Here is a 22,842-nt window from a genome sequence, read left to right as displayed (position 1 = left end):
AGCCACTTCCCCACCAGGGAAGTCCCTTTGTCTGGTTTTGATAGCACAGTAGTACTGGCCTCATAGAATAAGTTCAGACTTGTTTGCCCTTATTATTTTTGAAGCAGACTTCATTTGTCAATATTTGTCAATGCAAGTATTTTCCCTACTGGAACATGATTATATTAGCATTGTCACACCCCAGTGTCTTTAAGTATCCATTTAGTTAGTGTTTTAAAGAGGGAGTGGCTATGTGATATGATTTGCATTTTTTATAGATTAATGTAGGGACTTCCCTGGTGGTCCAGTGGCTAGACCACCCCAGCTCCCAATGCAGGGGGCCAGGTTCAATCCCTGACCAGGGGACTAGATCCCACTTGCTGCTCCTGAGAGTTTGCATGCAGCGACTAAAGATTCCGTGTGTCACAGTGAAGACGAAGATCCTGCATGCCACAATGAAGACCCAGCGCAGCCAACTAAATAAATACTTTTTTTATAAAGAAAAGATTAATCCAATTGCTGCAAAAAAATGAATTATTTGGGGGGCAGGGATTGATATAAGGTGAATAGCGGAAGTCCAAGTGGTAGAGACGTCAGCTAGGTTGGTGGAAGAAGAAATGAGAGAAGTAGATGCATGTGGTAAGTATTTTGGAGGTAGAGCTGATAGGCTTGATGAGGAATTAGCTGTGTGGGTCAAAGAAGAAAACAAGGATAGAGCATGCCTTCCTTCTAGAAACTCTTCTCTAAGCTTTTTAACAGGGCACTGTTCTGATTCTCTCGCTTTCCTTGATCTCTCTTCTTTTTCTGTCTCCAGGTTGTCCTGTGTCCTTTCCTTTCTCTTTATGCTTTTGTGTTAGGAGGTCATCTCTTTTCTCATGTCTTTGACTATCACCTCCTCTGTTTGGTAACTTCCAAATCTGTATTTCCACCTTTGAACCCCAGTCCCAGAATTCCTATTGAATTCTTCCGGTTGGTCATCTCTTCTGCACCTTCAGCTTTTCATGGATTGTTTGCTTTTGGCAACCAGTGGTCATATTGGTACAACTTGTTTCCTTCTTGGTAGGGAGACATGGTAAGAGTTTTTAAGGATGGATTTTATACTTTTTATACAGGTTTTAACGATAGAACCTTTGCTTTTCTGACAATGCTGCTTAGCACACCTGGGCAGCATTTTCCTTCAGCACCTTGACTTCCTCATAAGTTAAAACAGGAAGGCTGAGCTGTTCTGCCCATCCCACCCCACAAACCCCCTTATTTACTTATTCACTCAGTCAGTCGTTTATTCAGTACATTTCAGAGCTAGTATAGGTCTGCCAACATATCAAACAGTGGCTCTACTGTTTACCCAGTTGAGTGAGATGTAAGGCCTTAGTTGCTGGTTGACTTTCCTGACCTCCCTCTTTTCATGCCAAGATACCCTCAGGTCCCTCCCTGTCTCTTTTCCCTACTATACCAGTTCAGGTTCCTTGTTCCCTTTGCCTTGACTGTCGCTTCGGCTTTCTGTATCGCGCCTGTCCCCACTCCCACCGCTCCCAGGTCCATTCTGTTCTTCTCTGCTCAAGTGCGATGTGTGTGTGTGCTCAGTCAGTCAGTCTTGTCCCACTCTTTGTGACCCCATGGAGTGTAGCCTGCCAGGCTTCTCTGTCCTTGGAATTTTCCAGGCAGTAATACCAAGTGATATGCATAGCATCTTCCTAAATATTCTTTAATCTGTAACTCATCTTGTGTGACTCCTATCTCTTAGCGACTAAAGTACAAACTCACCCTGATATTTAAGATTCTATCATCTGGCCATACTTGTCTTTCCAGCCATGTTCCCTACTGCTTTTGCAATAATGTACTCATCTTCATTCCTCAGAAATGTCTCATTATTCTCTGCTTAGGTACCTCTGCTCACTTTGTCCACCTTAGACATAATACTCCTTGTCTTTACATGTCCAAATCCTGCCTATTTTAACACCCAGTTATATGACACTCCTCTATCATGCCTTTTTGTGGTTTACTTAACCAGGTAAACCATAACTTCATCACTTTTACTTTATTTTATATTTATGTTCTTTTCTTGTCTCTCCTGTATTATGAAACTATTTAAACAGAAACCCTTATATCTGCATACATCTTCTACAGTGCTATGGCCTTTGCATTTAGTAATTACTTAATAAATGTTTGTTGAGTGAAGTAATATTGCAAGTAACATTCCTAGAAGCAAAAAACTAGATTGAATGACTTCTTGAGGTACCTGCCAACCCCATCATTTATTTTCATAGATGTTTGTAGATTCAAGAGCTGGAAGTGTCCTTATAGTAAAATTTTTTCTCATAAAAAAAGTAAGTTTAGAAATTTTCAAATATTACAAATATAGAGAAGATGATATAAGGAGCCTCTATATGTCCATCACTGGACTTCAACAATTATCAGTCTCATGGCCAGTCTTGTTTCATCTGTACTACTACTGTCTCATCCTCACAAGATTTTTTTGAAAGAAATTCCATGCACCATATCATTTAAATTGTAAATAATTTCATTATGTGGCTTTAAAAGGTAATTACTCTTGAAAAAAAAATCACAGTACACAGTAACTTCATTGGATATCCAGTTAATGTTCATATTTCCACAGTTGCTTTCTCTTTTCCCTCTCTCCCTTCACCAGTGTTCCCCCCTTCTCTCTAAACAGTTGGTTTATTAAAATCAGGTTCCAAAAAAATTTCCATACATTGATTTGGTTTATATGGCTCTTAAGTCTCTTTTAATCTTTGGGTTCTCTTGCCTCTTTTTTCCCTTATATTTTTGTTGTTGATGAAACCAAGTTTTCTCATTCTAGATTTTGCTAATTGAATTTCTGTGATTTATTTATTTGTTTCTCTGCCACTTGTATTCCTTGTAAACTGGTTGTTAGATCTAGAGCAGCATTATCTAATAGAAATATTCAAGTCTGAAGTGAGATTTCAATTTTCTAGTAGGTGCATTTAAGAGGTAAGAAGAATACAGGTGAAATTTGTTTTATTTAGTTGTAAGTTACTATCGTTTCACCATGTAATAAATATAAAAATTATTGAGATATTTTGCATACTAAACCTGTGTGGTTTGGAGTGTATTTTACACTCACAGCACGTAGCAATGCACGTGAGCCAGCCACATTTCAAGTGCTCAGTAGCTTCGTGTGTGTAGTGGCTGTTTACTGGTCAGCACAACTCTGATGGCTTGAACTAAATCAGCTCCCTGCTTTGACGATATAATGCTTTGTAAGTGTGGTTGTGTTCTTCTCTCAGAAGGCCTGTAATGTTCAGGTGTCTCTTTTTGTGTTGTAAGTAGTCATGGATGATGATTACCTAGATGTTTGCAAAATGGTGATATTCATCCCGGTTCTAATTCTTTTATTTTCCCTATTATTCTTTCTTCGTTTATGAGCTGGAATACTTCAAAAAAGAAAAACTTCCCTAATCAACTCTTCGGTTTCTCTGAAGTTTTTGATTTGTACAGGAAAGGCAGGATAAATACTCGATTCTTTACCTTTATTCCCTTATTTGCAAGTTTGAAAATAAGTTGGTTCCCTGATACACTCCAAAGGGAATGAATGAGTTGTTTAGGTTTTTAAAAAAACTGTCATCATGAGTTTTAACGTAATTGATATGTTTTAGTCTATTGTCGTTATTTTTACTGATGTTCGCTTTGTTCCATCTTGAACTAGTGGGAGCCTCCTCAGGTTGGCTCCTGATTCCTTTTGACGTAACTGAAGTAGTCCTTGATACTGCTCCTTGCTTTCTAGTTATAAGAGGTTCCAGACTAGTCTTGAACAATTCCTGCCCTTTAGTCAAAGAACTCTGGATGCTTTTAGTGAGATACGGTATTTAAAGACCACATTTATCACTTAGGAAACTGGAGGCTCTAGAAGTAGAGTGATTTAACCAAGGTCACACAGGTTCAGCAGCATAAGCTGACCTAGAACCTGAGGCTTCTGGCTCTTAACTCTATGCCATTGCCATCTTGTCTTGCTTTCTCTACCTAGCTTCTGTGGCAGGTGTTTTAACTGCATTTGAGCTTCTACTCTAGGCCATCAGGGGAAGATAGGTTTTGTGGGTCATCATTGGAGGTACAATCAAACCTCATTAATTTGGGCTAATTGGGGTAAATCCTAGTGAGGGTGTTGTGTTTTGTTTTTCTTTAGGTGCAGCTGTTACTTTGAGTCATAACTGAAACTAGGCTAATAGTGTTACCAGGTTATTTTGTTAGATAGAGGTCCCTGTACCTGGTTTAATGAATAGCTGAGAATGATGTGCAATTTAACTTTAATTGTATGTAAATTAGACTCCCGAAATGCTTAAAAACAGCTCATTAAACATTTCTCCCTGCAATCTTATTTACACCATTTTCTTAGCCAGGCTTTTCTTTATTAGAGTGCAGAGGTTAACTTTAGCTCAGGTCTGAGTTTATCTCAAGTTTCAAATGGGTGTGGAGTCTATGTTAATAAAGTGTTGCCATCAAGTTCAGAGAATTTTAGAAAAAATATTTGAGAAAATACAGAGGAAGAGCATCTGAAAGTCAGACATCTGGCATTTTCAGCCGAGCAGAATGCAACTCTTTGCATTTGAAAGGAAGCTGAAAGTACTTTTGAAAGTCAAAGAGCTTTCCAAAAGCTTGTTCACCTACCTAAAAAGTCTCATCCGAGGGCCTCACTCTGAGGTAACTGTGTTTGTACTGAGGGCCAGAGGATCTAGGTGTGTGAAGGCTGTCAGTGTTGCCTGTTGGCTCTGTGGCCCAGAGTAAGTCAGTTGACCTCTCTGAGCCTTAATTTATTCATCTATAATGAGGTAATTAAAATTGGGAGTCGTAATACATGTTCTTTTTACCTCACAGACTTCTTGTGAAATTCAAATCAGCTAATTAATCAAATGACATAGTAGATATTTATTGAATTAATGAGAGATGACATGAAAGTGCCTTTTAAACTAAAAGCCTTGTTTGACTATAAGCATTATTAGAATAATATAGAGTGGGTGCACTAATACATACAGATGATCAAAAGCTGACAGCAGGAGGAGGGGATTCAAGATGTCTGTCCAGAACGTTATTGCCGTTTCACTGTGGAGGTGTATAGCACTTCACACCTCAAGAACCTTTGACAGCATCATGGTTTTATAGCATAGTACTCTTGCTGATGTGAAGATCCTGAGTTACTAAGGAAAAGGTTGAATTATATTTTGTGTATTCTGTTTAAGAAATAATGGATATGCACAACATATTTTACAGAGGGTTTTCATTAAAATGACTTTAAGAAGTATAGTGTCTAGGGACTTCCTTGGCGGTCCAGTGGTTAAGATTCCATGCTCCCAATGAAGAGGGTGGGAGTTCGTTCCCTGGTTGGGGAACTAAGATCACACATGCTGAACAGCATGCCCCGCCCCCCCCCCAAAAAAAACAAAACACAACAGAACTATAATGTCTAAAGAGTTATTTTCATTATCCAGCAGTTATTGTACTTTGTATGGAGTCTCTGTGTAACCTCATGGACTGTGGCCCACTGCCCCGCTCCTCTGTCCCTGGGATTCTCCAGGCAAGAATACTGGAGTGGGTTGCCATGCCCTTCTCCAGCGGATCTTCCCGACCCAGGGATCGAACCCCGGTCTCCTGCACTGCACTGCAGGCAGTGCTTTACCAGCTGACCACCAGGGAAGCCCTGCATGGAGTCTGTCCCTCCCTAAAAGCAGCTAATACCTATATTAAATGCCAGAAACCGTTCCAAATTCTGTATGTTTACTCCTTTCTTTCTCCCAGTAATCCCATGAGGGAAAAATTAAGAAACCTGGCCACAATTCTGGATTAGAATCCTGGATTGAGGAAAAAAATTCCCATAAAGAGCATTATTGGGACACTTGGTAAAATTTAGATATGGACTTTATGTTTGTTGCACAGTAATACTGTATCGTTATTGTTAAATTTTCTAATGTGATAATTGGACTGTAGTACGTTCTTAGGAGTTGACTTTCTGAAGTATTTAGACGTAGCGGCACCATGTCTATCTACAACCTGTTATCAAAATAGTTTAAAAATTAGTGATGAAATTGTGTGTGGGGGGAAGATAAAAGTAAATATGGTAAAATGTTCATAATTGGTGAACCTCGGTGACGGGCATAAAGGAATCCTTTGTACTATTCTTGCAATTTTTCTCCAAGTTTGAAATTATTTCAAAGTGAAAAAAACAGCAAAATTTCTTGAGGTCACATAGCTAGAGTGTATGTAGCAGGGTTAAGATTTGAACTCCGGCCATTTGCTTCTAGAGTCCATGTTCTTAGTTACTCTGCTGTTGCTGTTGTGATCATGGTGCTAGATAAATGAGGGAAGTATGTACTGGATTTTACATAGTTGGGACTATGATTCGATCCTGAACATTGAGGCAGCTCTGCCTCCTGGTTCTTGAAGGTCAGGGTGCTCATATAATTGATTGTGTAAACCGATTCGCTTAAAACTTTTTTATGTGAAGTATAGTTGATTTACACGCTACATCTCACACGCTAGTAAAGTAATGCTCAAAATTCTCCAAGCCAGGCTTCAGCAATACGTGAACTGTGAACTTCCAGATGTTCAAGCTGGTTTTAGAAAAGGCAGAGGAACCAGAGATCAAATTGCCAACATCCGCTGGATCATGGAAAAAGCAGGAGAGTTCCAGAAAAACATCTATTTCTGCATTACTGACTATGCCAAAGCCTTTGACTGTGTGGATCACAATAAACTGTGGAAAATTCTTCAAGAGATGGGAATACCAGACCACCTGACCTGCCTCTTGAGAAACCTGTATGCAGGTCAGGAAGCAACAGTTAGAACTGGACATGGAACAACAGACTGGTTCCAAATAGGAAAAGGAGTACGTCAAGGCTGTATATTGTCACCCTGCTTATTTAAATTCTATGCAGAGTACATCATGAGAAACGCTGGACTGGAAGAAGCACAAGCTGGAATCAAGATTGCCGGGAGAAATATCAATAACCTCAGATATGCAGATAACACCACCCTTATGGCAGAAAGTGAAGAGGAACTCAAAAGCCTCTTGATGAAAGTGAAAGAGGAGAATGAAAAAGTTGGCTTAAAGCTCAGCATTCAGAAAACGAAGATCATGGCATCACTTCATGGGAAATAGATGGGGAAACAGTGGAAACAGTGTCAGACTTTATTTTTGGGGGCTCCAAAATCACTGCAGATGGTGATTGCAGCCATGAAATTAAAAAATGCTTACTCCTTGGAAGGAAAGTTATGACCAACCTAGATAGCATATTCAAAAGCAGAGACATTACTTTGCCAACAAAGGTCGTTAGTCAAGGCTATGGTTTTTCCAGTGGTCATGTATTGGATGTGAGAGTTGGACTGTGAAGAAAGTTGAGCGCCGAAGAATTGATGCTTTTGAACTGTGGTGTTGGAGAAGACTCTTGAGAGTCCCTTGGACTGCAAAGAGGTCCAACCAGTCCATTCTAAAGGAGATCAGTCCTGGATGTTCTTTGGAAGGAATGATGCTAAAGCTGAAGCTCCAGTACTTTGGTCACCTCATGCGAAGAGTTGACTCATTGGAAAAGACTCTGATTCTGGGAGGGATTGGGGGCAGGAGGAGAAGGGGACGACCCAGATGAGATGGCTATATGACATCACTGACTCGATGGACATGAGTCTGAGTGAACTCCGGGAGTTGGTGATGGACAGGGAGGCCTGGCGTGCTGCGATTCATGGGGTCGCAAAGAGTCGGACACGACTGAGCGACTGAACTGAACTGAACTGACTAATAGTTGACTTACAATGCTATGTTAGTTTCAGGTGTACAACATGGTGATTTGCTATTTTTAAAACCAGTTCACTTTTAAGAGTAAGAGGGAACACTATTAATAATTTCTGTGGGACAATTGATAGAAATCAAGTTGATGGACACCCTAAAACAGGATACCTGTTGGCAGAGTTCTGTTTTAACAAATGTGACAAGACATGATAATTGCTTCACTTTCATTAAATTTTGTTTACCATGGATTCTTGTTTACAGAGAACCATACTTTTTTCTCCTGCCAACAAACCTCAGGCCTTCACCTGATGCGTTCTCATTTTCTCTCCTCTCGATTTGCTAATTCTTTGCTTCCTTCCACACCACTTGGAAAATAATCTTTGTCAAATTCCATTTTGACCAAGCCTGAAAAATACCAACAAAAATTTCTGTAACACTTGTCTAGTTTTAAAAACTACTGACATTTAAAACCATAAATCCTCAAATATCATTTTTTTTTTTTGGCCTTGTGCCGAGCAGCTTGTGAGATCTTTGTTCCCCAACCAGGATTGGAATCTGGGCCTTGGGCAGAGAGAGCGTGGGGTCCTAACCACTGGACAGCCAAGAAATTTCTCTAAACATCTCTGTTAATGTGATTTCTGTAAGGAGAAGAGCTGGTAAAATACATTGGTATTATGAGATAGGTAGAGAAGTATTACTGCTGTCAACTTCTCATAGATATTTGGGAAATCTTATTGTATAATACTGGAGGCTGTGATAATGCTTGTTAAAAAAGGATTATACCAGTTTAGAATCAGAGGTGTCTGTACTGTTTCACTGATCTGTTGCCCAGGTAGTGTCCTGGACTATGTCCAATTAAAAAGGTTGACTTTCACTAATAGAAGACTAGTATTATTCCATGAGTCTCTAAACAAGCTTTCAAAATTATTCTAATATAATCTGCTCTGGATGTATAAAGCTCAAACCATCTCTTTGCTTCTCCTTTCTCATACAACATGCATTTAACCGAGTGCACATCCACTGGGGCAGGAGAGGGTGGGAGGGGACTCTGAACTTTAAATCAGATAGTTTTCCTTTCAGTTAGTTACTGTGTTCTAAGGTGTGAGGAAGAAGTGAATAAAACAAATGACTAACATGTTTTTTTTCAAACCACTAAACTGACTTTTCTTAAGTCATGAAGTGTGATTTTATAGTAACAATAGTCTTAATAATAACTTCATTTTTATTTTTTAAAGTAATGTGTATTTTTTCATTCAGAGCTGTATTTTATAGCTCAAATCAGTTCCTGCTGGTTTTTTTTTCCTTTAAATTCAATGAATTCCCATATTTAAATGGATTTTTTTTTTAAAGATCTTTGAAACCAGTTTTTACTTGATTGTATAAAAGGTTTTTATTTTAAAGACAACTACAAATATTACTCAGGTCAACCATATATTAATCAAAATCAACTCTTAAAATAAGAAAATACCTGTTGACTTGAACTATCAATTTTGTATTTTTCATTTGATATGGGAAATCAGGAAATACTTTTTAGAACACATTAGGTACCAAAGACTGGTAGACGTGATCCCTGTCCAAAAGAAGTCTGTGTTCTAGGAATGCAGAGACACATGAACACGTTGCAGTATTGTGAAATCTCAAATCTTTGTTTTGGATCCTTATCTCTGCCCTTATTCTGTCTAGTCTTCTAGATATTTTTTCCTTATAGTAATCATTTTTGCTAATCAAGTTAAAGAATACTGTGTCATTTTATTTTAAAATTTAGATAAAATGGACAAACTTCAAAAGAAAGCTTATCAAGATGATTTAAGAAAAAATTGAAAACCTTTAACTATTTAATGAATTGAATTTATAATAATAACAACTTCTGCAGAAAATACCAGGCCCAAATAATTTCCAGATGAATTTAAAGATACAGCCTGAGGTTTTAGATTCAGTTATAAATCTCACTTTTCGATGCCTTTGTCCCCCATTAAAGAGGTGACTGTCCAGTTTACATGTCCACTTCCTGGCCTTCCTGACACGGAGCTCCATTCAGGAGTCTGAATTGTCACAGTTAATTCTTACTAGTTCCCAGTGCTTTTGTCCTACCTTGCCTTTTCTCTGATTTTTTTTTTCTCTTCATAATCAGCAAGAATAAGAAAGAACCTTTTCATTGTTTAGAGATTTTTTCTTCTTTTTAAGAACTATATTCTTTTTGGCCACACTGTGCAGCTTTCAGGATTTTTGTTCCCTGACCAGGGATTGAATCTGGGCTCTAGACAGTGAGAGCGCACAGTCCTAACCACTGGACCACCAGGAAATTCCTTAGAGATTTTTTCTTAGCAGATTATGTTTATCTTTCTGTCTACTTACCCAGTGTTTTATGAAGAATTGATAGTTGACAGAGTGCTACTCAGCCCCTGAGGATTTAAGAGATAGTACTTTCCTTCAGAAAGCTCCTAGTCGATCCCCGTTACAACTGTAATATGGGATGGGTACTCTAACAGAAGAATTATAGAGTGCTATTGAAGCAGTGGAGAGCTTGATTAATTATTTCTGAGGAAGAGGGTGAGGATGGCTTCACGGAAGCAATTACATTTGAATTGGGCAGGGAAGGATTAATAAAATTTCAAGAAGTAGGGGGAGGAAAAAAAAATTTTTTAAAAGGTAAGTATTCCAGGAAGCAGGAAATATCTTGTATGAAATCACAGGCAGGAGAAGTGTAGAGCATTGTAAAGGTGTGACCAGAAAGGAAGCTGAAGAAGTGTGTTGATATCAGATAGTCAGAGGCCTTAAATATTGCAATATTTGCCCCTCTGATTTTTCTGTCTCAGTGTAGTCCTTCTAAATTCTCTAACTCACCATCAGTTGTCAGATGAAAAATCTTAGATTTGCCTGTGTGTCAGGTGTCAGTATGGCTGAGATTTGGTCATACAGTTTTAGCTTAGTGCTAAGAAAGACCAATTTTCATCTTGTTAGTTATTGGGAGGCAGCATTCTGAAGGACTTCCAGCCTTCTAGGCTTTCAGAGAAGGTTTCTGAAAATAAAAAGTAGCTCCTTTCTACAAAAAGCATTGAGGATGCTCAGCCTTATGAGCAATCAGGAAAATGCATGTCAGAACTACAGTGATGTGCTGCTTTGTGTCTATCAAATTGGCAAAAATTAAAGTCTGGCAAAAAATGTCAGCAAGGCTATGAAGCAACCAGAACCCAGCAAATAGTAGTGTAAATGGGTACAACTATTTTGCAAAACAGTTTGGCATTATCTCATGATTGAAGATGTGCACACCTGTACCCAGCAGTTTCTCTCCTGGCTGTCTACCCTAAAGAACTCTTGCACATGTGCAGTGGGAGATGTGTACCAAAATGTCCGTAGCAACACTGTTGGCATTAGCAAAATAAACAAAAAATCCAAACTGGGAAAAAATCCCAATATCCATCAACTCCAGATTGTATAAATAAATCTCAGTGTGGCCATACAGTAGAGCACCATGTAACCATGGAAATGACATGAATGAATCTCAACAAATTGTAGAGTGAAAAGTTGCAGAAGAATATACATTATGATAAGATTCATGTGAAGAAACATGTGAAAATAAAAATGTTTAGAGATACAGTTGTGATAAAGTTACCACTATTTGGGATAGTGTTACCTCATGGTGAAAAGAGAAGAAGGTGGGTTTGGGGAGAGACATGCAGGGGACTTTAAAACTAATGGTAAAAATAAAAAATAAAAAAAAATAGATAAAACTAATGGTAATATTCTTCTTAAACTAGGTGGTAGGTACACTCTACAGTGATACTTGCTATCTCACTAAACGTATATTGAAGAATTTATACTATAAATTTTAAAGCATTAAGAAAAGGATGATACATGATAGTCTAGTGTTCCCCCTAGAACACACAAATGCATTTTTCAGAATGTAAAAACTGAGAGAGATTAGGTAATTTAATTGTGTTCAAAAGAGAAAGCTTATCAGTGACAACTTGGTCTCAAACTCAATATAGAGCAATTTCTGTCATCTTATGTTGCAACTTTCCCATTATGTAGATTCTATCGATCAATTAGAAGTGCTTCCACTTGGATTACTGCCTCAGTCTTTCTCCCCTTCATGTAATACATTTTCTCTGCTGCCAGAAAGAGCTTTCTAAATGCAAATCCGATCATGTCACTCCCTGGCCTCAATCTTAAATAATTCTCAGTAGCCATCAACACACTCCCAAGTGCTATAGTACGGCACACAAGGCTCTCTGTACCTGGCCCTCTGTCTGTCTGATTAGCCTCATCACTCGTGACCTCCTGCACTTCAGCCACACCCAGCTGTTTGCTGTTCCTGGAACACTGTTTGCCTCTGCACACATTGCTTCTTTCCCCTGAAACTTCTCTTAACTAACCTTTTCATCTTTTAAGACACTCTTTCTTATGACCCCTTCACCCCCAGTGTGAGCTGGATGCCTCCATAACCCTTGAATTTTAACATTTGTGGTCACATTCATCACTTATATTATTGTCCCCCTTTTTAATTTGTCTCCTTCAGGAGCGATCAAGCTTCATGAGGACAGGGCAGTGTTGAATTATATCCCCACTGTGTGCACAGTGTAAGGTCTGTTGAATGAGTGAAGGAAGGCGGAACAAACAATTGATTAATTGGATATCCTTTATACTGGTGTCCCACATGTAGTTTGAAGTTGTCATTTGTTTGCCAAATTCTGATCATCTCTCTCAGTATTTGTGAAGGTAGGAAGGAAAAGAAAGACGGGGCAGGCTGGTGGGTGAGTAGATGATGGGGAAGAAGTATCGAGGGAAGGGAAGCCAGAAGCTGATTTGGGAGGGAAAGGAAAGACTCAGAGGCTTATTAACGTTTTAGGCTAAGTGCCCGGGGATTTTAATAACAGCCTGGATTTCTTTCAAGCAGTGGACATGTGCTGATTTTCATGACTTAGACCTTCCCTAGCCTTTTTGGAAATTTATCTTCTTTGGCTGATGACTCTTAGCATTCATCTCTCTTTACTTTAGGAAGTAAGAACTTGGAGGTGAGTGAATAAAAAGGAGGTGGCAGATTGATCATATTGGTCAGGGTAGCCTTTTGTTTTTTAGTTAATTTTTGCCTTGGGTTTTAATTTTTAATGTCTCACGCTGTATCAGATTAGACCCTTGATATTTTCTACGGCTTGGAAAGTGTATGGAGATTCTGTCTTGTGATCTGGTGTGCTACCAGGACTCTTAATCTAAAATAGAAGTTAAACTTGGACCGTTCAGATTGGGTTCTCTTCCCTCAGGAAGCAGTGCTGTAAGACGGGAGGTCCAGAGACACTCTCCCGACTTCACCTTTTCGAGGGCTAAAGCATAGTAGCCACTTACTGTAGCTTTATTCATTTGACAAATTTTTATTGAACATTCTGTGTCTCGCATGGTGGTAGGCATTAGAATTAGAGATGACTGAACACTAGCCTCAGTTTAGTCTAGTGGGAGAGCAGGTAAGAAAATCAGTCATTTTAAAGCAATGGGATAGGATGGGAATGCACAGAGTATTATGGAATTTTAAAGAGGGTGTGAGGGAGGGCCATCAAGCTCCTTTGGGGTCAAGGTAGGTCAAAAGATGTTTCACTTTAGCTCAGTGGGTGGTTTCTTTTTTTTTTAATATTTAATTTATTTATTTGGCTACCCCGGGTCTTAGTTGTGACATGCAGGATCTAGTTCTCTGATCAGGGATTGAACCCTGGCCCTCTGCAGGGATTGCAGGGTCTTAGCCACTGGACCACCAGGGAAATCCCTGAACTCAGTTTTGGAAAACCCTAGAAGTTGGGGAGAAGACCCTAGAAGCAGGAGGAGAAGGGGCCGACAGAGGATGAGATGGTTGGATGGCATCACTGACTCAATGAACATGGGTTTGGGTGAACTTCGGGAGTTGGTGATGGACAGGGAGGCCTGGCGTGCTGCAGTCCATTGGTTCGCAGAGTCGGACACAGCTGAGCAACTGAACTGAGAAGTTGGAGGTTGTGGTAGGTGGTTAGACTTGAACAAAAGTATGGTGGCAAGAGAGAACGTGATGAGATGGTCTGTGGGACTTCAGAGAAGGGTATGTAAATATAAGATATGACAGAAGATGAGACTGGAGCCAAAGAAAGGGGCCGTATTGTGAATGACCTTTTCTACCTTCCTAAATTAATCAGTAGACGTGTTTTCATTCATGTTATGTTAGATGTTTAGTGTTTCTCTTGATGTTGTCTCTTGAGCAGCTGAGTTTTACCTAATGTTTATTTCTTTGGTTCTTTTTATGATGCCCCTTGGAGGTATCATATCAATTTGGAGCCCCCTTTCCTTTTATGCTTTAGGTTCACTCCACATTGAGTACCATCTAGTCAAACCCCATTCTCAGGCATTGTGGAGAGGATGATGCATTGCTTTTAAGGCAGCTTGGAAGGAGGAGGATTTAAATGACCTTCAAAGACTAATGTCAGACCCCCATGTCAATGTCACTGCAATTCATGCATGCGTGGAGAGTGGGAAAGGGAACTTAATTACGGAGGAGGGGAATCGTAACCCTGCTTGAATGGGTAGTTGAAAGTCCTGGACCCGCCCCTTAGCCTCAAAAAAAGGGCTTTCTTACATTTGCTGCTAAAGCGGTCATTGGGAGAGCCCACATAAATACTACCCTCCCTCGGATGTGTGAGCCAGTCTTATTCTTTTGCTTCCACAGGTGCAGAATAGGTTCACCAAACAGTATTCTGATCTCCATTGAACAGAATTTGGCATCTTATTGTCCTTTTCCAGAGAATCAATCCCTTTAAACATGGAACATGGCAATTTTAGATCAGCAGGCATTTAAAGACACCTTTTAACTTTCAAGGGCTGGCCTAATAAGATACATTTTGTGCAAAAATACCAGTGTTACTAAGATGAGACTTGAATCATTTAAATCTGGAAAGGGGCTCAGTTTTAGCTGCCAGTACACCTTTCACTTGTGAAATTCCTTCTTGTCTTTTAATGGCGCTGTCCTTCTGGAGTCCTGTGAGCATCATCAGATATCAGGCTCCATTCCTTCTGCTAACCTTTGGTGACTGCTCAGAATTCATTACAGTGTTTGAAATGAGGCACTCACAGTGACCCCTTGTCACTATCCTTTTGGACCATCAAATAGCCTTCCAAGTTAGCCAGGATGACAGCAGAAGCCAGCCTTATGTATTACGTGGTCAGGAACCGCTCCAGTACGGCTACAGTCTGAATGGCGAAAGGAGTTAGTCATAGTTAGGCTTATCTGTTTCATTATTTGTTTTGAGAAGTCATATCAGTGAGACACAGATGCACCTTTGGCTCATTAATACTGGAGTCTGAACAGTGACATTTATTTCAGTGAAATCCTGGAAAGTTGCTGAAAAGGCATGATGTTGCTTTGTAGTTTCTTTTGTATGTATGGCCGCACTGAGTGACTTGTGGGATCTTAGTTCCCTGACCAGGGATTGAACCTGTGCCCCCTGCAGTGCAATCGCAAATTCTTAACCAGTGGACTGCCAGAGAAGTTCCTCTTTGTACTTTAAATAGAACTTTTCTACTTTGGAGGGGAAGTGCTGTACAAATATGGCCACAGTTGTTACTGCTATAACATATATATTCATTCAGTTCTTGATATTTCTAAAGTTTGGGAAAGCTCCATGTTAACGTAAACACAATTTTAATTTTTCTAAACACATGCTCATATCTTAAAACAACACTCATTGATAGATTTTGGTGGGAGGTAGAAAAACAAAACTGTCTTCCTAATTTCTCGTCCGTATAGGCCTTTACTCTCCGTTTTAATAGAAGTTCTTCTGGGCACAAACTGTGGCAGAGCCCATTTTCAAGGCAGTTCATAGATTTAGCTATGCAATTTACTTACTCTCAGTCACCAAGAAAGAGTAAAAATCAAAGAGCCAAATGGCTGCTAAGGGAAAATGTTGTAACAGCAAACTTGAGGGGCTAGACCAGAAGGGGCTAGCAAGAGGAGAATGCTCGAGGGTAGTCTCAGGGAACTGTAATTGATAGTAACAGAATAGAAATGAGGTAGTGGAAAATTTAGGCTACTATACCAGAGACATGCTCCTAGTTTTGGCTTGAAATTGTCTTGCTAAGTAAAGCTGTTGTGATTACTGGAATGCCGTAGAATTCATCTCTTGGCTTTTTGTCCCACAAAAGCATTAGAATTTAAAACAGACCCTTTAACATGAATTACAGCAGACGAGAAATGCCAGTTCAGTTAGGGCAGGTGTTATTTAATTACCCTTCTTTATGGGGATGGGGCTGTTCCCACAAAAACTGTTTGTGGGTGAAAGCACAACAAAGATCCATAAGGTACAGCTCTATATGTATATATTTAAAATAGACATCAATCTCTGGAATTTTTCTGATATCAAAGGTTAATTTAAAATATTAATGCTGAAAAGATTAATTTAAGATATTAAATCTACTAGGCAAAAATACATGTACATACTGTAATTACTTCCCTTTTACAATTAAAGTAATTGGATTATATTTAATGAGCTATTTACATTTAATAATTAAAAAAGACTTATCTTTTCAGCATTCCCCATATGCAGAAAGAGATGGGGGGGTAGGACTCACTTCTGATATATAATTATCTTTGCTTGGGCTAAAAAGGAAAAACAGTTGTGCTTTTTAGAAAAAGGCTCAGAAGAATATTATTTTAAAACACATAAAGTCATCACCCATTATCTGAAGTTTCAGTTTCCTCTGTTTCAGTTACCAAAATTATTAAATAATAACTAATTTCAGTAGTCCAAAATTATTAAATGAAAAATTCTAGAAATAAGCAATTCATAAATTTTAAATTGCTCACCTTTCTGAGCAGCATAACGAAATCTCACGCCATCCTGCGCTGTCTTGCCCTGAACGTGAATCGTCTCTGTCCAGCGTATCCACACTGTGTATGTTACCTGCCTGTTAGTCACTTAGCCACCATCTCGGTTATTAGATCAGTTGGCAGGTGTTGCAGTGGTTGTGTTCACATAATCCTTCTTTTACCTATTAATGACCCTCAAATGCAAGAGTAGCCAAAGAGAGGCCAAAAAGTACTTCCTCTAAGTGAAAAAGGTGAAAGTTCTCGACTTAACAAGGAAAGAAAAAAGTATTTTGTTTATATATAGGGTTTGGTACTTTCAGGCATCCTTGTGGGGCTTGGAATGTATGACTCTTGGAGAAAGGGGACTACTGTATACACTTTAGGAATTACCCACGGGAATGTGTTTTGGTTCATTGTAAAAGAAGATAATAGATTAGGCACTTTTAAAAAGTCCTTAATGACAAGATTTGATGAGTTCAACAGTGCCCAGAGAATTGAACTTAAAAGTGATTTTCAGGGACCTTGTAAATAAAAGTAACCCATCAGAAGTGACGGAACCCCAAATGCCTAGCTCTTTGGAAATAGGCGTTTGTTTGAAAAGCAGTAGCATCTGAACATGTATGTTATCTGAGGCTGGCACTTTAAATGAGCCAGTGTTTCTGTTACTTAAAGTGAAAGATGTGAAGCCCCTGAGCAGCTGGCTAAAACTGGGTGTAGAGAGGGAGAAAGCAGTGTGTTATTCTCATTAACACCATTGCAGTTCCAGGGTAAATATGTCAGGAAGGCTTTCTTATGTTAGCATATTATCTTTTTTTTTTTTTGAGGGGGAAGAAACTAGTCTGGGGTTTGATGGCACTTGTGTATGAAAATGAGAACTTTGGGCACAGTCTTGGCTAGGGTGTTTGTGAAGTCAGCATAGTGTCATGGATGCAGATGGACCTGGGTTTAAAAGCTGTGTGACTGTGATAAAGTTACAGAACTGCTCTTAGTGTTTTAGTTTTCTTAGCTGTAAAATCAGAATGCTACCAGTTACCTTTCAGTAGTGTTTTGAAGATTAGATTTGTTGAAGAAAATGTGACTAAATACCTGACACATTTTGGGCAGACACTGTAGGATGCAAAGAAGTTTTTAAAAATCCCACCCTTATTACAGCAGATTCCAACAGCTGCTGCTATTACTACTGTTTCTGTTTAAAGATATTTTGTTTTTCAGTTCCTGTATTCAAAGAATTGTACACTCCAAAAAGCTGTGCTACAATATAGGATGTAGTGACTGCCGTAAAAGGTTCAGCATACTTTTTTGGCACCTTTGGAGAGGGAGAAATTACTTCAGACTAGAAGAGTTGAGGGAGGCTTCTTAGAAATGGTGACATTTGCCTTGGGCCTTTAAGATGAAAGAATTTTTTTTTTTTTTAAGAAATGGTACAATCCAGATAATAGTACTTTTGAGACTGCTTTCAAAATACATAAAGTGAAAATATTGAATTGACTCTTGACAGTGATTTGGAGGACTGATAGACTGATACCCTTTGTCTTAATCCTTAAAATTGGTATAACGTAAGCAAAGGCCATCCATTTCTTTCTTTCTTTCTTTTTTTGACATTGGATACGTTTTTATTGAACCTTTTAGTTTATAACATGAAGTAAAAGGCAAATCAGTTCTCTTCAAGTGATATTTTACACAGTTGTAGTAAAATATTTTAAAATTCAAGGGTTTATAATGGATTGCATTTCTTAAAAGTTGAGGGATCAAGTAAACAAGTTCTAACTTGAATTTTCCAGTCGACTCTTCACTTAACAATAGTAACCAGCTCTAATTAGATACATAAGTTTCTTCACGGCCACGTCTTTATTATTTTAGTCAATATCCACTAATTCCACTTCAAAAATAAGTTTTGCATTTGGTGGAATTTTGAGGCCATCCATTTCTTTCTCAGCTCCTGTCTTCAGACTCCCAGAGAACCCGTTTCAGAAGTTAAGAGGCCTAACTACTGCTTGGTTTCCTCTGAGACCAAAGAAAAGAGACCCAATTAGGAGAACTCTTTGATTTGACCTGCGCTCTTTAGATTATTGTATTACCACTAGGAGGTAAGTCCAACAAACTCAGTTCTCCTTTGAATTAGCAACAATGAGAGCTGTCAGTTGTTGAGTACCTACTAGGTGCTAGATACTCCTCCAGAAGGCTTACGTATGTTACCTCGTTTTATCCTGAAAATCATCCTATGAGATAGGTTTTATTTTCCCTATTTTACAGATGAGGCTTGGAGAGATTAACCAGCCCAAAGTCATATATAACTAGTGGCTCAGGGAATCCTTGTCTCTTGACTGAACTTGCCTCTGGATTCATCAAGCTGTATTGATTTTTAATGTGATAAATACCTATATGAGTACCAACTTTAAAAAAAGAAAAAGGGAAAATTTTCTGCCATTATTAATTATGATTATTCAGAAAATTAAATGTTATTCAAATATGTTACAGGCATATAGTGGTGATATCCTACCTTTTTGCAATGTTTTCTTATTTGATTTTGGGATACCTGTTCTTCCTTTTAAAAGTTTTCCATGGCATATACTTATTGAAGATAAATTGAAATTAATACCTCTTTATGATTGGGGACCTTGCAAAACCAGAGTGGAAGTCAGTCCTGACTTACATAGGAAGCTTGTGGCTTTGATTGCTGGGAGAAGGGAAATAAGGAGGTGAGCCCCGTGATTACCCTGATTTTCTGTCTAGATGTATAGTCTAACCATGGAGCAAGGCGGGGTGGGGCGGTGGGGAATCCCAAGCAGAGCAGATTTGTCTTACTGAACTGAAGAGACAAATTGTGTTAATAGTTCAAGGGAGGCTGAGGCAGCTGGAAACTGTGGGGTGCAGTTCTGGAAAAGAGGAAGAATACTGTTCTAGAAATCTTCTTAGGGTCTCCTTGAGGCTTGACTGATCACCCATATGCCTGGGGTCAGATTACAGGAGGTTGGAAAAGAGTGACCAGCAACTTATGAGCTAACTGATTCCCAGTGTAGGGAGGTGTACTAATTCCTATCAGCCAGCGTAGAGAGCCCATGTTGCTCACTCTCCAGCAGAGATCCAGTAGAGAGCATCCAGTAGAGATCACTAAAAGGGCCATGTCTGTACTGGGGCTAAAGAGCCAAGAGAGTAAAAGCTGCTCAAGATCCACCCTAGCAAAGCTTAAAAAGAAACCTCAGGTGTACCAAATTGAGCCAGAAGTCACTTAACTGCCAGCCAGAACAAAGCCTCACACTTTTGAAACCAAGACAACGATGTTAGGTACTCAACGTCATAAAATCACAGTGTCCAACATCCAGTCAAAAGTTACCAGGAAAATGTGGCCCATAATTAGGGGAAAAATCAGTTCATAGAAACACTCAAAAATGATAGAGGTGATAGAATTACCAGACAAAGATATTAAAACAGCTGTTATAATTATGTTCAAATATATAGAGGAAAGGGCTTCCCAGGTAGCACTTGTGGTAAACCCGCCCTGCCAGTGTGGAGACTTAAGAGACACTGGTTTGATACATAGGTGGGGAAAATCCCCTGGACAAGAAAATGGCAGCCCACTCTAGTATTCTTGCCTGGAGAATTCCATGGACAGAGGAGCCTGGCAGGCTGCAGTCCATTGGGTTGTGAAGAGTTGGACACGACCGAAGCGACTTAGCACATATAAAAGAACATACGCACATACTAATTAGGAGGTAAACATTTTAGCCTTGCAAATAAATAGTGGGATTTGGTTTCAGTCGCTCTTATTTTTTATTATCTTTCTTCTCATGGTGTTGATGATTTGGTAAAATTTGAATATTGTAAGTCTAAGTTAACCAAATCATATCATTTTGTTTTTTTTAATATCATTTTAGAATTGGAAAGAACTTTTAAAGATCATCTTGTTCACCCTCTCATATTATAGAAAAAGAAATATTATGTTTCATTAATTCTGAGATGTATATTTTCCCCATATTTTAACATCTCTGGAATAATCATGCATCTTAAATTTCATGAAATACCGTAAAAACCCATTAGAGTTGTGACTTTTCCGTAAATACTCATGGTAGAATTCAAGTCTTCTACTTATATTACCCTCACCTAGAAAACTTCCCTTCTTTATTCTTTAAATCCAAATCCTGCCCAGTTCCGGTCTTTATTCCAGGAATTCTGTTCAGTTGAGAGTGATCTTCTCATCCCTTCTTTTGTCATAATCGACTACATCATTCGTTAGATAACTTCTGTTTACTGTGTTGGTACTTACCTGTGTTTTATCTGTCTCCTCAAATTATAAGCTCTTGGAGTCATGGGGAGAATTTTACATTTCTTTGTGTCATCTAGTGTCTACTTGATAAATATTCACTGATTGATAAGGGTACTATAATTAGTAGTTAGCAATTAATGCAACCCAAAACTTATTAAAAGAGTGTTTACTGGTTAAGAGAACCACATTTTTAGCTATATGCCAGAGCTGACCGCTAGATAGGTGCAGAATTAGTATTTCTGTCACCACTGCTGCTGCAGGGACTACTGTTACTGCTACAGTCATTGCTACTGTTATTGTGATTATTCTGTACCAGGTACTATGTTAAGTATTTTATACATGCATTATTTCATTTTTCTGCACAACAACCTCAAAAACCAAGGATCATTTTACTAATTTTAACAGGTTAGGAAACAGACAGGGAGAGTACTGCTTGCCAAAGTCCCAGAACTGAAGTTCGGCAGTAGTGGGGTGAAATCCATACCTCTTTCTCTAATGCCCATGCTCTTGCTGCTCTACATCACTGCTTATTAGCTCTTTTGAGGGCTTTGGTAACCTAGTAAACTGAGGATAGAAAGAAAAGAAATGGACACGTGCTTTTCCCGCTGTTCAGGGACTTTTCCTTATAAATCCCACGTTTTGAGTGGTGGATAGACCTTGTGAGAGGAAGATGTACAGCTGCCCTTTGCTGCTCTTAGTTGCTGGCAGCTTGGCCGTTGGTGACAGATGAGTGTGTGACACTTTTTCAGCAATGAATTCTTGTTACAGCTGGCAGAATAGAATGGTTGATATGAAATCTCATGGCAGTGTGCTTCGTAATTCCACTCGCTGGTGTACGGATGCAGCTGAGATGGCAGGTCTCTCGCCCACTTACGCTGGTGTGTTACCAGTCACATCCAGGACTACTGCTCCGTCTACCCCATGACCACACAGTGTGTTTGTGTATCGCCTTGAGCTGTCAGCAAAACATTTTGCTGAATTTCCTTTTTTGTTGTTACTCTGTAACCTTTCCCCCCCTGGCCTTTCTCATTTGTGTGGAACTGGCTTCTTTTTTGGCCTTTTCATCCCAGAGAGGGAGTAGTTACTACGGAGGGATGCCTGAAATATGAAGAGAAGCATCATAGAGATTAAATGCATGGCTAGAGAGCCAGCAGGATGAAATGAGACCTACTCAGTGCCTAATGTACGGTTCCATCCTGATTATCTCCTTCCTCATTTTCAAACTTGCTTCAGTATTTCATCCACCAGTGGGTGCTCCAATGTCTTATCTGTAGGGAGCTTAACCAAGTGCAGTAGACTACTATTTGCAGGAACCAGGAAAGAAGGGTTACAGCCTAGCCCCATTTTTCTGTCCCTGGGTGAGATAGTAAACTGGGAACTAGACATTCTCCCATAAAAAACAACTTTGTGTTCCTATATGGTAGCACATGTCCAGGTTAGGCTTCCTCCCGGGTATTCAAGCCCAGGTACTTGGAGAGGAATGCCTTTTGTATCTATCCTCATCTCAGTTTTTTGGCCACCGCCAACCGGAGATCATTCATTTCTGTCGTTGCCTGTAAATAAAGAAAACTTTTTAAAAAAGAGAATACTTTATAAGGGCTTGTGTGAGTTATTGACACATTTCTAATAATCTTGTGCAGTGATTTGTTGAGGTTTTGGGGTTTTTTAATCTATTTTTTTGTTGAAAGATAATTGCTTTACAGAATTTTGTTGCTTTCTGTCAAACCTCAACATGAGTCAGCCATGAAAGAAAGTGAAAGTGAAGTCGCTCAGGTGTGTCTGACTGTTTGTGACCCCACGGACTGTAGCCTACCAGGCTCCTCTGTCCATGGGATTTTCCAGGCAAGAATACTGGAGTTGGTTCCTTCTCCAGGGGATCTTCCCGACCCAGGGGTCAAATCCGGATCTCCTGCATTGTAGGCAGACGCATTAGCATCTGAGCCACCAAGGAAGTCCATATCAGCCATAGGTATACGTATATCCTTTTCCTTTTGAACCTCCCCCCCATCTCCCTCCCCATTCCAC

The 22,842-nt window shown here is 39.3% G+C and overlaps 1 protein-coding gene across 3 annotated transcripts in view; it reads left to right on the top strand.

Moving 5' to 3' along the window:
• Positions 1-22,842, top strand: part of WASF2 (WAS protein family member 2) — a 73,894-nt gene that overhangs the window by 20,295 nt on the left and 30,757 nt on the right. The window contains exon 1 of one of the 3 annotated variants that reach the window (XM_018056759.1): positions 18,395-18,640. The exons of the other annotated variants lie outside the window; for them this stretch is intronic. The gene's annotated coding sequence lies outside the window, so the exon portion shown is untranslated. Of the gene's footprint in view, positions 1-18,394; positions 18,641-22,842 lie in introns of those variants that run through there. 3 annotated transcript variants of the gene reach the window in all.

This window comes from Capra hircus, chromosome 2, assembly GCF_001704415.2.
Source record: "Capra hircus breed San Clemente chromosome 2, ASM170441v1, whole genome shotgun sequence".
Classification (NCBI taxonomy): domain Eukaryota; kingdom Metazoa; phylum Chordata; class Mammalia; order Artiodactyla; family Bovidae; genus Capra; species Capra hircus.
The sequence above is the reverse complement of the archived record's forward strand: the minus strand, read 5'-3'. Positions and strand labels throughout refer to the sequence as shown.